This window comes from Neodiprion virginianus, chromosome 1, assembly GCF_021901495.1.
Source record: "Neodiprion virginianus isolate iyNeoVirg1 chromosome 1, iyNeoVirg1.1, whole genome shotgun sequence".
Lineage (NCBI taxonomy): Eukaryota > Metazoa > Arthropoda > Insecta > Hymenoptera > Diprionidae > Neodiprion > Neodiprion virginianus.
Genome location: NC_060877.1, coordinates 23,108,288 through 23,122,074, shown reverse-complemented (window position 1 = coordinate 23,122,074; position 13,787 = coordinate 23,108,288). Strand labels below are relative to the sequence as shown.

At 38.2% G+C, this 13,787-nt stretch overlaps 1 protein-coding gene across 1 annotated transcript in view; it reads left to right on the top strand.

Annotated features, from left to right (window-relative positions):
- Nucleotides 1–13,787, top strand: part of LOC124298470 (nuclear migration protein nudC) — a 143,664-nt gene that overhangs the window by 127,815 nt on the left and 2,062 nt on the right. The window lies entirely within an intron of this gene.

The following is a 13,787-nucleotide window of genomic DNA, read 5'->3' as shown; positions in this document are numbered from 1 at the left end:
ACACGTACGTGCCTTGTGATGCAATTCTCAATGTCGGCGAAGGATCCTACAGTGTATAATTTGTCCTGATGAAGAAGGCACGCAGAGTATCGCAATTAGTCCAGGAATTTTACTTCTAATTAACGAACGAACCCCGGCGTTCTTCGCTAAGAAGACTTGAACCGTACCTTAAAACTGGAATTAAGAGTTGGCTCGTTGCGTTGCTTCAATCTTCGCAATAGCGGCAATAGCCGAGTATACGGCTATGATATGGAATTATTCCTGATTCCTAGGACCGCACGTGGTGCAGGATCGTCTTTGATCTTCGATGGTAATCTGTAGCCTTGGTGCTTCGAGTAGCGTGCGTCTAATTTTCAACGTCACGGTACGAGGAATCTCGCGTTTATTTAATTAAACATTTTATTTCACATTTTATATACATCTTTGTCCTTTTCTTTTATTCACAAGCAATATCATAAAGATGTTGTCTCGCAGGTGAAGACACTCGCGGTAATGATGTATTAATTATCATCGCGAAGTGTTGAAAGCTATTTTGATTGCCCCTCGCGTTAATCAGATGTAACTAATGAGACGATGACGAGTCATTTGGTAAATTATTCGAAAACCAAGTTACACGTGCAGATATATAATGTACAGGTACTCTAGTCTCCGTACTTTGTACCTTATAAGTAACCTATAATCATCTCTAACTGCTTACTCGATTTACGAATTGTATGCACGCGGTTTTTGGTCAAACCTCTACAGTTTAATGCAAGTTTTCACTTGGTTACAGTCGTGGAAAAATTTTACGATGGTAAGTAAACGGATGCTAGAAACTACAACGACTGTTCAATTTTTCACGAGTTTGCGGTTAGGCATCCGTTTTTATACGCGTGGGAAGTTATATTTCCTTTCTCTAAAATCCTCTTTTCGTACAACGCATATCAACTATCAGTGCAGATACTTCCGGAAAGCAAATTGCATGTTTTCGGTAAAATTCTTCAACATCCTTGCAATCAGAAAAATTTAAAAAAAAAATAAAAATGAAAAATGATTCACGCTTTAAAAAGTACATGAATAAACGATACTCGGCACTCGTGCTAAGAATGAGTTATCGCAACATTTTATACAAGATTACACAACGAACCGCTAATAATAAAACAGTCGCTGAAGTCTCGATTGTAGGAAAAAAAGGTTTCGAATTACCGATTTCACGGAACATAGAAACTTAGCGCAACTTATACCTTTCGATAATGACATTGATATAATTAATCACAGCCGGTCATCCTCGACGCTTTACGGTGGCAGCCATATCGGCAAATAGTCTGCGCTTGGGGCTTTAGGACTTATTAATCTTTCTGTGCAATCGAATTAACCGACAACCGTGTATATTACGCTGAACGTACGTTCTATTGTGCTAGATTCAAGGGTCCCTTTTAAGCCTCGTTACTCTCCTTTCGTAACGGGTACGTTGGGTAGGTTTAACGAGTGTAATAACGTTTGCGAATAACGCGGTAAAGACACTGGAACAAGACGTAGAAGGTTCGCGATGGTAGCGAAAAAATAATCAAACCAAAGCGCTTTGCCTACCGATGTAGCAGGTATTCTGCGTCAACGATGAGGAGCTGCGTCGCGTTTCTCTTTGACTCTCTTGTCTCTGCAGCGGGATATGTATGAACGATTAATGAGCCCATCACAACGGGATAAGGAGCCCGAGTCACCCGCCGTGCATCCTATACATTCCGCCAAGGAATCACCCATCCAGGATACTTCTCTCGGAGATATTAGTGTCGTCTAACCAGCCTTGTAACATATACGCAAATAACCCAATAAATCTCGGTATAGACCGGCGAGCCGGTGTTCATCCTCCGCAGGCCTTGACACCCGGGCACAGTTTTATACGTATTGTATAAGGTACAGTGTCACTCGCTCGGCTACTCAACCGTGATACGTATAAAGAAAAAAAAAATCATTTCTCATACCAATGGCATTTATCAGGATTTAATATTGTCATGGTACTCCTGGTGAGCAAATGGGCTGACGATACTTAGGTTGTTTGCACTATTCGCTTTGGAGTTTTGTATCGAAGCGTGAGCTCGTAGCTTTACAGTCACTTTTTTGACTGATATTGGTTACACTTGTAGTACATTTTGATCGAATTTAAAAATATACTCTTCTTTCGGTTCTCAGTAGGTGTCATTCGTTTGCTTCTTCTGATAAATATCTCACGTTCTAAATAGAGTTACTTTGTCCTTCGATACGTAATGCACTTGACTTCTGATCTTCGATACTTTTTCCAAGTGTCGATGGAACGATTTTTAGCCTACGCATTGTAAACCAAGCACTAAGTATTCACTATCTTGTGGCTAATTCTCTGATTTGTCTAACAAACGCATCCCAGCAGGACTAGTTTATGAATTGATCCTTTTTATAACTTCGCGGCCCGATTCTCATCGAGATACTTTTAGCAATAGTTGGTTTTGTTCGTTTGAATTCATCGTTGTACACCTCTGGTTCTTCGGATGAAGACGACGCGTGGGAAAGCGAGAGAGTTATCCGCGTTAATTAGGCATCGGGATACACGGTATAGGCTACTCGCATGCCACATGTTCACATCGAACAAAATGATCAGGAGTAGGAGAGAAACTCGACGAAGAACGATGCAGGAGTAATTTTCTCATTTCTGCTTGTATGCTACATTCATTTTTTCCCCCGGCTCCAGTCTGTTCGAGGAATACCAGTGGCTCATCTCTGCTAATGAATAAAGTTGTTAACCATATCCTAGTGCGGGATATTGTTATGCTGCAGCAACTATTCTTAATTGCAGACTTACCATAGGTTTTGTTTTCTCAGGATTTTCTTCCCCGCTCCATCATCACCACTGTCTCATGGATGTGCATTGAAAGAGTCGGATACATGCGATCCTGCATTTGTGCGGCTGTTCATGGGCAGTATTATATGTATACGTAAAGACGATGTACCGAGGAGAAACGAAATGCAGTATAAACAGCAACGGGTTGCGAAATCGCTGCGACTTGTGCCGCGCCGGTCGGTTTGGCGGCTCTGGGACATCGGGCCGATTGGCCTCGCATGATCAAACTTACACCTCGGTATCCATTCGTGTGGGAGTCCTCTAATGAGGTGGACTGAGATTCTAAACTTCGATAACACGATGCTTATTCGATGAGTATACGTATGGAGAAGTGGTTGTTTAAGCGGACAGATTTGTCATTGCAACCATTTCGATTGGCACTCATTATATATATATATACATACACATTAGTAGAGATCGTTGAATTTATCCTACATGTAAGCCATTTCGGATACAGAACCATCATCGAGGTCACGCAGGTTACACGCGGTCTTTGCCTAGATTGACTTGAAAATATTCACATATCAATCGTGAGGGTTCATACAATTTCTATAATACGCTGATGTGGTAGTCAAAGCGCACCACGTTCCAGACTAACTATGGTTTTCTCTTTCTCGGAATCGTTTTATCTAAAAAGAGTGTCATCATATATGGACGAAAATTGTTCAAAGATTCTTTTTTGTTACCTAGTGCTTTTAAGCATGGAAACGGGCCAGTATTCTTTTAGTTTTTTTTATAGTAAAGAGGTCTAAAAGACGTTGCAACTCTTAAACAACCAGCAGCTCTGTAATGGTTTGTGTCTCTTTTATCGTTGTGCTATCAGCGTTATTTCTAGTATAATGCAGATATAGATTTAAAGTTTTAGTTGAACGAGAGTTGAAGAAACGAAGGGCAAAAGTTCACTCGGTTGGCACGTTGATGGCCCAACTCTACGTGTTCTTGATGTGGATATATACCTTGAGGTGAACAATCGTCACTGAACAGTAACAGTCTGAACTGAGATCGTACGACGGAGGAAAAGATGAACGTTTAAGATTGAAGATGAGAAACGTAGCATTCGATTGAAAATTATCGATTGATATATTCGGAAGCTTACGGTTGGTCTCGGATGTTGAAAACTGTACCGAAAGTATCGGCGTAAAGTTGCTTGTAAGCATATCGACCCATACCGATTAACCAAAATCCGAACGCTTCGCGGTTGTTCTACTTCGACCTTTTCGCGGGATGTCGCGTAGCGCACGCGTGACATCAAGAAGACAAAGTAACGCCCCGAAGGAAAAATTCAACAACAACAATAAGATTGTCATCGCCATCGTCGAACGTACCAAAAAGTTGGGAGACGAAGAAAAAAAAAGGGGGGCACGAAAGGAGGAGGAGTCGGTATCGCTTGCCAACATTTCCACTTCCCATTTCCAGTTATCTCGAGGCTCAAAGGCGCGTTCCTTCTCGATTTCACTTTTGGCGGCCGTGCGGCCGTCGTTGTGCAACAGCGGTTGTTTCTCGAGCGAAGCGCGTCGTGCGCAGGCGTCGCCGCGAGTACGCGCAGCGGCAACGCGTCCAGTGCCGCGTTTAGAGAGCATGTGTGCCTGTATTGCCGCACGAGTGTGTTGGAGGCAAGGCCGTTCTTTGACCCGCGGTCAGGCCTGGCGCCAATTTTTGGCGAACTGGTCTTTCGTCGTGAATCGATTGCGTCGCGATCGCTCGCCTCGCTCCTTCAAAACTTGGCCACGAAATCGGACCGGTTCCAGCTGTCCCCCTTGCAGCACCTACCATACGCATAACTCCTTACCGCCAATTACTACCGACCATACATCGATTAGAAATAAGTCGTAGCACCGATTCTTCGCACCTATCTAGGTTACATATTTCGTTGCGAAATTTTCAGCTTCTCAAACTAATTGTCTCTCTATGTCCGACTTGTTATTGTATAACCGTGATGTGGATGTGTTCTTTTTTTTCCTGCTCTTTTTTTTTTTTTTTTGCCAGTGTTTTTTAGTGTCATTGAAATAATTGATATTGTCGTGACTGGTTGAGGAAATTGGCCGCGGATACCTTTCGAAGTGATGAGACTGACGCTTATTCCTTGGAAACTCATCGGTATCACTGTTGCCACGTGGCTCTTCAACTATCGCTGCGTATCTTCAGAATTAGTGATGATTAGGTAGGCAGTGCTGTCTATACGTCCTCGCTGAACAGTTCCAAATTACAAACAATTCACAACTGTTACGGATTTGTGCGGTTTTTGCTGAGTGCATTCAACACGAAAATTATATACTTTTTGCGCATAGAATTTTTTTCTCGCATTTTACAATTTATCAGTAACCGTTTCGTCATTTGAGACAGAGACAGTTAAGTATTGTAACCACCAAATCGGGACAATTAGTACTGCTTTTCGGAAAAAAAACTGACGAATGACGATTCTAATTTTTTTCAATAATACCATTATTAAATTTTTGAATGTTAATTAAGGTGAACCCAATGTGTATACACTTGGAGAATTGCAGAAAACTTGGTTTTTCCTCGTTTGATCCGTTTGAGCTTCGGTATGGCGAGCAAAACACGCAAGATATACAGCATAACAATTCTTGATCTTGAAAATATATCTTGATAAGCAATTTTTATATCTCGACCTCGCTGTAAAATTATAAACAATGTAAATATTTCGACTTTCCGTAGTTTTGATTTGCCGAAATAATCGGCTCATTAAAATCCGAAACGAAGTTATACGTAGTTACTTGAAATCGATTTCACTTATCGTCCGATGAATTTCGTTTTGATTTTATTGAATCTCTCTTAATAATTTCATAATAGAAAATAATTTTTCAACGGCTTCTCTGTTCGTTTCGAATCTAATTGCTCCATAGATCTCTTTTCTAATTTCAAAATGTTTGCATATAAAAAGGTTGGATTTTCTTCACGGAATATTATCTGAAACATTCGAGAAAATTAGAAAATTCCAATCTCACTTAAATAATGATAACCCAAAATTAATGCCAATAAATTTTAAACAAATAACATATTTTCTACAAACGAGGTATTTTATTTTTATACACATTGCAAAATTGCAATGCAACAGAAAACCTCTACTGATCCATCCTGCTTCACTTATGTACTATTATTATTAATTTTAGATATTTCGATGGAAAACTTAAACAAATTAACAAAATAACCTGAGTCATTGGGGGAAAAAAGGATTTGCATTCGCGATCGTCCGTTAACATCGGCTTCGAATAACGACGATTTCAATTACGTTTGAAAGTTCGAAGTCATTACGAAACGGTGAGTGTAATTTCCAGCATCTTCAGTCTCGATAGACGCCTCGTCTCACCCTCGAAATAGGTCCATGCAAATCGAAGCCTGCACTCGGGATGACTTCGCTTCGCTTGTTCTCCATATCGGCGAACTCTATCTAATCTACACGCGAACCGGATGCTCTTTGCACGCGTTGAATCTGGGTCTCACATCTATCCGTACAACCTCACAGCTTGCAAGTTGCATAGGTATTGTGCACGAGTCGTCATCGCTTAATCCGTGCGATCTCCTTACGGCTTCGCTTGGAACGAATCCAGTCTTGTTCCACAAATTGCGTATTTACAATTTGTCGCCGTTTGTTGCGAAAGTTGGGAGTCAAAAAAAAACGAAAAAACAATTCCGGCTACGCAATGAAAAAAATTTCATTCTTTGTTTAGTTACCAGAAAATTCTAGTCCAATTATGGATGTCATCGCAATAAGTGTAATTAGTAAACATAGCCGAAATATTATAATAAATGTGACGGATACAAGTTATTATTTAATCTGATTATCGTTGCTGCTACTACATTTTTTGCTTATTCCAATATTGAAGCTGTTTAGTTTATACTGCAATCTTTCGGACAAATAAAGCAATACATCAATTTATTCTTGCGCCAACATAAAATCTTTGCATAGTTACAAGGAAATATAGTTCGAGTGACTGTAGTTAAAAAAGAACAGTATTTTGTTCCATTTTTTCATTTCTTCTTTTCATTTTTTTTTTTTTTTCTCTTTTATACCTTTTATTTCATTCTGTATTCAGAAGTATAATTGCCGGTTTTCGTAAAATAATCACAAGTAGAAATTTTTTTCGGTGTGTCGATGACATAATAAAGATCTGGGACTTGGGATGGTTTTAAATCAAATGAAAAGGTTACACAAGTCAAAAACAATGTTTCGTGTTTTGTCAAATATTTAAACATTATTGGATCTAGGAAATTAATTGTTTCAAATTTCCCATACGCAAATTATTCCATCAATATTGAATTAAGAATTTATACTTTCTTGAAGGTTGGACATTTTTGGCTACATTTCAGGTCCGTATTAATTTAATTCTTGAAATTACACAATAATTTTGTACTCTTCAAATTTGGAGTATTCGCTCTAAAATTAATAGTATATTGAATCCAAAGCACAAAGTCATAATTGATCAGATGATAAATATTTATTGAGAATATAAAAAAAGTCTTGGTACGACTAATTTTTCAAAATTCACCCTGAATCTATAATGCGCGATTTCAGTCGGACTCTTAATCACCGTAATATGAGATCAAGTAACGAATGTGATGGAAACGTCGTGTCATGATTGCATACACTCGATCCAATTTTTCTTAACCCTGGTACGACAGACTGGGGTGAATATTTGCTACGTTGTTTGTTCGTAAAATCGTTCTTTGAACAATAGTGGGACTCGTAAGTAGATGAATCTCTCCGTTTTTTAATAAGAAAGAGAATGACGCATAGCGAAGTCAATTTCATTGAAGTTTGATCGGTGAAATATCCATTTGAATAAAAAAAATTGCTGAGAAACAGTAAAAATGTCATTTTGCAATCAGCAATTGATACATTTTTCTTTGTAATCAACCGATTGTCAATTTTACAACGTGGTTTTGAAGAGGATAGATTAGAATTTTTTTTTAAATTGTCATTGCTATGTTTTGTTGACAAAGTATACTTATTTGGGACTTTCATATTCACGGGCATTTTTTTAGGTATTGCCACATATGTAACAAAGTAAGCTCAGGTGAGACTTTGACTCTCTACGCCTTTGTCTGATGACGTTTTTTAAATCCAACCGATTTTTCGACTTGACGAGAAACGTGTACGTATCAGAATTATTGGGAATTTTTAAAAAAATATTTCAATTTACGAGCTATGTGAGTAATAAACAAGGTATTCGATAATTGCGTAACTTTCGGATCTCCGAGTACCAAGGATTCCATTGAAATTGAATAAATCGCTTCGTGTCGCGTCGATGAGTGGGACAATAGCCTTCGGACTATCGACCACGGTCACGATAAAGTCACGGCATAGCCAAGCAAATTCTTAAAACCATCCGAATAATCTACTATTCGTCATCGAGATGATCCCTAGATTAAATAAGATCCCGATTTCAGAGGATATTCAGCCTTTGGAAACTGTAGGTGGCTTTAAGCGTTTTTCATTAGCGCGAGGAGCAATTCGTTAATCATAAATGCACTTCGATCTAACGAGACGACAATAATAAGTCAAGAGAAGTTGGAATATTATGTTGTTCGTTTACAGAAAAAACGTATTCTTTCCTCTCGCGATAACTTTTCATCTCTTGGTTCTAAGAGATAACTATGGAACATCGTTGAATACGGTGACAGGAATTGATCACGGCTTATTATTTATATAGCTGAGCCAAGATGAACTAAAACTATTCTGAAAAAATGTCAGAGAAAATTAAATTTCTGTTTAAAATTTCTATTTATTTTTACCTTGAAATTGAAATAGAATCAGATATAATACCGATCGAAACCTGTTGAGATTAAAACTTTTTCATCGAAAGTTGTAAAAAAATCATTGAAAATATATGAATTTATTTATTTAGCAAACAAAGTTATTCGGACTAAATCGCAATTACAAATATAAAACAGCTTACACGAATCATTCGAAATATTAGTCTAGCTGATTGACACATTTACGAAATTCCGCGCAATTGAAAAATCGTAAAAAAAAAAGAAACTTTAATCGTTGATTAACGTTAATCGTCTTTTTTGTAATTGATTTTTATTGGACTTCTCTTTGACTTTGTGCTAAAAATTTCCGTATCGATATTTCCGGTAGTTTACACGTAGTTCTAAAATATTTGACTTGACTTTAAAACTGGTGATTACGGTGCTTTGGTTGAAAAATTCCACAAACCCTTGTTTTAGTCAGTTTTCAATTAAAATTCGTTGCAAAATTTCGTTAAATAACGACAAATCGCAACAATACCGTTTAAAAATAATGAAAATTTGAAAAGTGATCTGCAGTTGAAAATAACTGATGGAAAAAAAATTCACCTCAATACGATTATCATCAATGCCTTGTACAGAATTTCGAAGGTGATGCTTTCATAAGTAGACGTTTTTAGCGGTCTTTGTGTATAATATCATAACCCTGAATTGAATTCGATACAATCTAGGAGTGCAAGCTAGCGGAAAAAGCACGATGCCATTAGATCTGTAATGGAACCTATTTGCAATCCGAAGTTTTATGATCCGTTTTGCGTTGTTCGTTCGGTAAAGAATTTAGACGAGGCTGAAGTTAGCAGCCAAACGTTCTAACGTTCATTCGCATAAAGTAGCGAAGTCCGAAAATGAAAACTTTTTTTTTAAATACCTTAATACTCCCGATACTTTATTTTTCTAAATCCACGGCGTTTAAAAGCTTTGGCTGCCAGCTTGAGCTTCATAGAATTCACCGCGAAGGACATTAAACTTGCTTGTAGCAAAAAAAAATCAAAACTTGGGAAACAAATTAGCAACTAAAGGGCGATAAATTCCCACGTAGGTCAGTTTTGATTTTACCGAAGTGGTTATTCCAGGTTAAGAGACTTCGAGAAGGAGAATGATCATTGTGCCAAGTAGAATGCTGAAAGCTTCGCGATTTGTTATTCGAGGTCGTTCTCGTAAGATTACACTCAGCGTACGTACGTATAAGATGATACAGTATATAACGCGTGTACGTAGACGTGTTAATTCTCGTTTGTAATTAAGATCGTGCACCTTATTCGCGAAGTAACTTATTATGCCCGCGCTGAGAGTATGCTGTAAATTATGTTACGTGTATATATTATATATATATATATATATATATATATATATATATTTTATATATATATATATATATTTTATATATATATATCGTCGTGCGAACTTTTAACCGTTAACTCGATTCTGATCCGCATGTAAGAACGGCGCGTTGTTAGTTTTACCGCCATTGTTCCCGTATCGCTGCCGCTGTGTTGTTGTTGCTGTTGTATTAATAGAACAAGCAAATTTATGTCGAAATTCAATTGACCGTCCTTTCTCTCGGTTTAATCCGCAAGGCTGAATTTCGCACGCTCATTTCCCTTCTGCGGCTACACGTATTACGGGCATGTATCCGATCGGCGATATTTGCAAATCGCAAACTCCGCGCTGTTCGGTGTAAATTGATCGAGAAAGAACATTTGGCTCGACTTAGTTATTGATGCCAATGCCTTGAGTAATAGGAATAGGGATACAAAACTGGGTTCCCCGGTATTTAGTGATGAATTTTTTTTTTCCCCCAGTTCTCTTCGCTTTTGATTTGAACACTTTTTTTTTTTTTTACCTTCGTTTTATCAAGCTATCAAGGTCGGGCTGAGTATTGTTGTTTTTTTTTTTTTTTTTTTTTATTTATTTTTTTCTTCGTTTTGTTTTTTCAAACACAGATTCGTCCGACTCTTTTATACGCTGTATTATCGCCGCGCGCAATTGAAGACCGATTCAGGCAAATCGAACGGGCCACTTGAAAGCATTGTTACGTTGACGTTATCTTGAAATATACCTATGTTAGTATTTTTCTTTTTTTACTTATACATTCACGAAGGCATTCGTTCTTCGGTTGTCTTACACCCACGTTTATTTTACCGATTGTATATTGTAACTCCGAGTAATCCGACGGGCGATATTTAATGATTGCGTATAGAGTGGAGTAATATGCCTTATGCGTTGTACAGATCGTTGAGATTGCTTTGAACAACCGCTCTTCAATTTCACCTTGGCAAAAAATTAAACATCACAACTGTATATTTGGTTAGAAAAAATCGAATTCTATTCCAGCTATTGCCCAATGAAAATCTATTAGTATTAATATTTTTGGTTCAAATTTTTCGGTTTTCGAACGTATAAATTATCTGTATATACAGTTCTTATTTCACTTATATAAAATATAATTCAGAAAAGTTGTAGCTCTGTTATAGTTGTTTGTCAATCTTAGTTCTCGAAGCGGCTTCAGCTATTTGGAAAATTTAATTTCATGTAAAATGAGGTAAAAAGTTTTGTGAGAATGTAGAAAATCATTTTCACAGACCTAAAATTTTTCATATCTGCAACATTCTTGCGGAGATTGCTTGTAGATCTTATATAGATTTTTGAATGCTTTGAAATACGTTAAACAGCAGATTCAACGAGAATGTATGAATTTCAAACTAACTGCAGCGCGAACAGAGTCTTACGGATTAAAATTCATCAGGTACTCCCACGTTTCTTAAATTTCAAATGTGAGTCATATGTCACTGATTCAACGAATAGTCACCGGATGTCTAAAAAAAGAATTGGAAACGAAATTATCCCGAATCGCATTCGACGCGCGATAATTGGCATTGATTGCTTTGGCATATTTTCAATATTGCCAGATTAATACTCAATTTAAATTCTATAATTGGAATACCAGGTTTCAATTAAGTATAAACCGGTATAATAATTATGCATGCTCTTTGATACTTTGCCTTGTTAATTAACAGTAAAGTAAACATTTAATTGCACGTATTCAAACCATGAGGTTTAGTCCTCCTAATCAGCGATCAAAATGCCAAATCGTATCGTAAAAGATATCTTCATTGGTACGACTAAAATGTCGAATTTATGTCGATTTATCAATTTTTCTAGTCAGAATCAGTGTATAAATTTTGTGAGTCACGAACGTCACCGAACATTTGCAAAAATATGAAAATCATCATTTTTCTTCGTCAAACGTTCAACGCTATAAAGGCGTCCGCAGGTGATGCATGGATCGTGAAAAATTTCATTTGGCATAGTAACTAAGAAATTCCAGCAAGACGCGTATCATTGTAACAACCGCGGTCTAAATATCGTTGGAATTATACGAAAATTTAGTACCGAGTATTACTATTTCGGATGATTATAATTTCCAACAGTACATTTTCCCGTTATTGCAACACGAAATCTGTTTTTTCAGTTTACGACATTTTTTCCTTCAAATAAGGTCTCAACGTCAATATATTGTTGCATCAGCATGAAATTATCGCATATAATTACAAGAAAATATAATACAAGTGACCGTAATGGTAGAGAATATTATTAATGCGTAACAGATTTTCTAAAAGTTGAAAGTTAAAAATCTAATTTTTATTCCGTACCGAGAACTAAATTTTTCATTTACGATAAAAATTGAAAACAGTCGACACGGACTGTCCGGTAATCGCAACTAGAAATGTCTCGGTTCTCGTGTCGTTCTTAACGAGTGTTGCTGCAACGCGAATGCATCATGTGACAGCTTCTTTGGCATGACGTCACGACCTTAGCATATCTGTCAGGGATATACCTCCTCGATTATATACTCACGTGTTATCTCGTCACGCACGCATGGCCGTAATTGTCATAGGCATGTACGCGTATAACATTATAGGTGTCTCGACCCGCACGCGTGAGTAAGAAACACGCATGCGGCAAGGATAGGCAAATAGACGGAGGTGGTGGTGCAGGTTCTCGGCCGACTCACCTAAAATGCAGAAATACTAGATAGCCGATTACTTCACGTATAATAATGATTATAATTATAATGATATTCCACTTTGTTAACGGGTTAAAGTTGGTAGCCATGATCCGTTTCCACGCACCGTTGCACCCGGCTCTCCGCGTGTGTTCCATGCCGGCAGAACCGAGTTCTGCACAGGTTCTGTAACCTGGGCAAAGTTGGTGGTTGCCGATCGTGAGCCGCTGTTGCAGCCCGAAGGAAACGCTTTGCTTTCATCGGCGTTGGTTGTCTCGTCTCGTTTCGACGTACGAGAATGCGCTAATGTATCCCCTGTACTTACCTGTACGTATAACTTGTTGCGAAATCCCGTCAGTCACGTTCGTTGCTCGGTTCGATATCGATTGTCCGCGAATCGATCGCCGGGGACGGAAACTGCAATTGGTCCTTGCGTCCTTCGTTGGATTTTCAAATTAGCCGGATGAATTGATGATTCAATTTTCATCCTCGCAAATCCCGGCTATTGTTACAGCGAGTTTAACCATACCCACACAACAGAGATGTAAGCCTGTCCTCCTTGTGGTGTACGGACCTCTGTACGTAGTCTGAAGGGACCCGGAATAATATGTATTCTGATCTCGATGCAATGAATGATCCTTGTTTGAAATCAAAAGGTAACACTCGCGCATGCATACGTACGCGAAGTGGCAATTGGAGCGTTACCGATTGCGAAATGATAACATAATACTTGCCTATCTCTACCGATATGCGCAGAGCGGCATGCACGTACTTCTGACAAGCTTCAACATCTCGTTACAAAACTTCGCTTCATCATCCGTGTGTTCTTTGGCAAGACAATACACACCTTGTTTAGACGTGCCCCCTTCACTTTACGTATTGCAATAAAAAATGTAATTGTAGTTATAAATAATTAGACACTTTGATTAGGATCGCCGGCAGGCTAATTGTTCGACAAAATAACAACCGTTACGGATGTTGTTACGTCTAACCGGAACGCATGTTGTATCAACCTCTGTTTGATGGTTTCTGTTGTTGTACGTACACCTCATTACAGGAACAAGTGCGAGTTGTCTTGATGTTGGACGAATAGATAAAACACAATTTCGCTCACCTTGCCTGTGTCATTGTGTTCTAATGGATACTCGATTTTTCAAA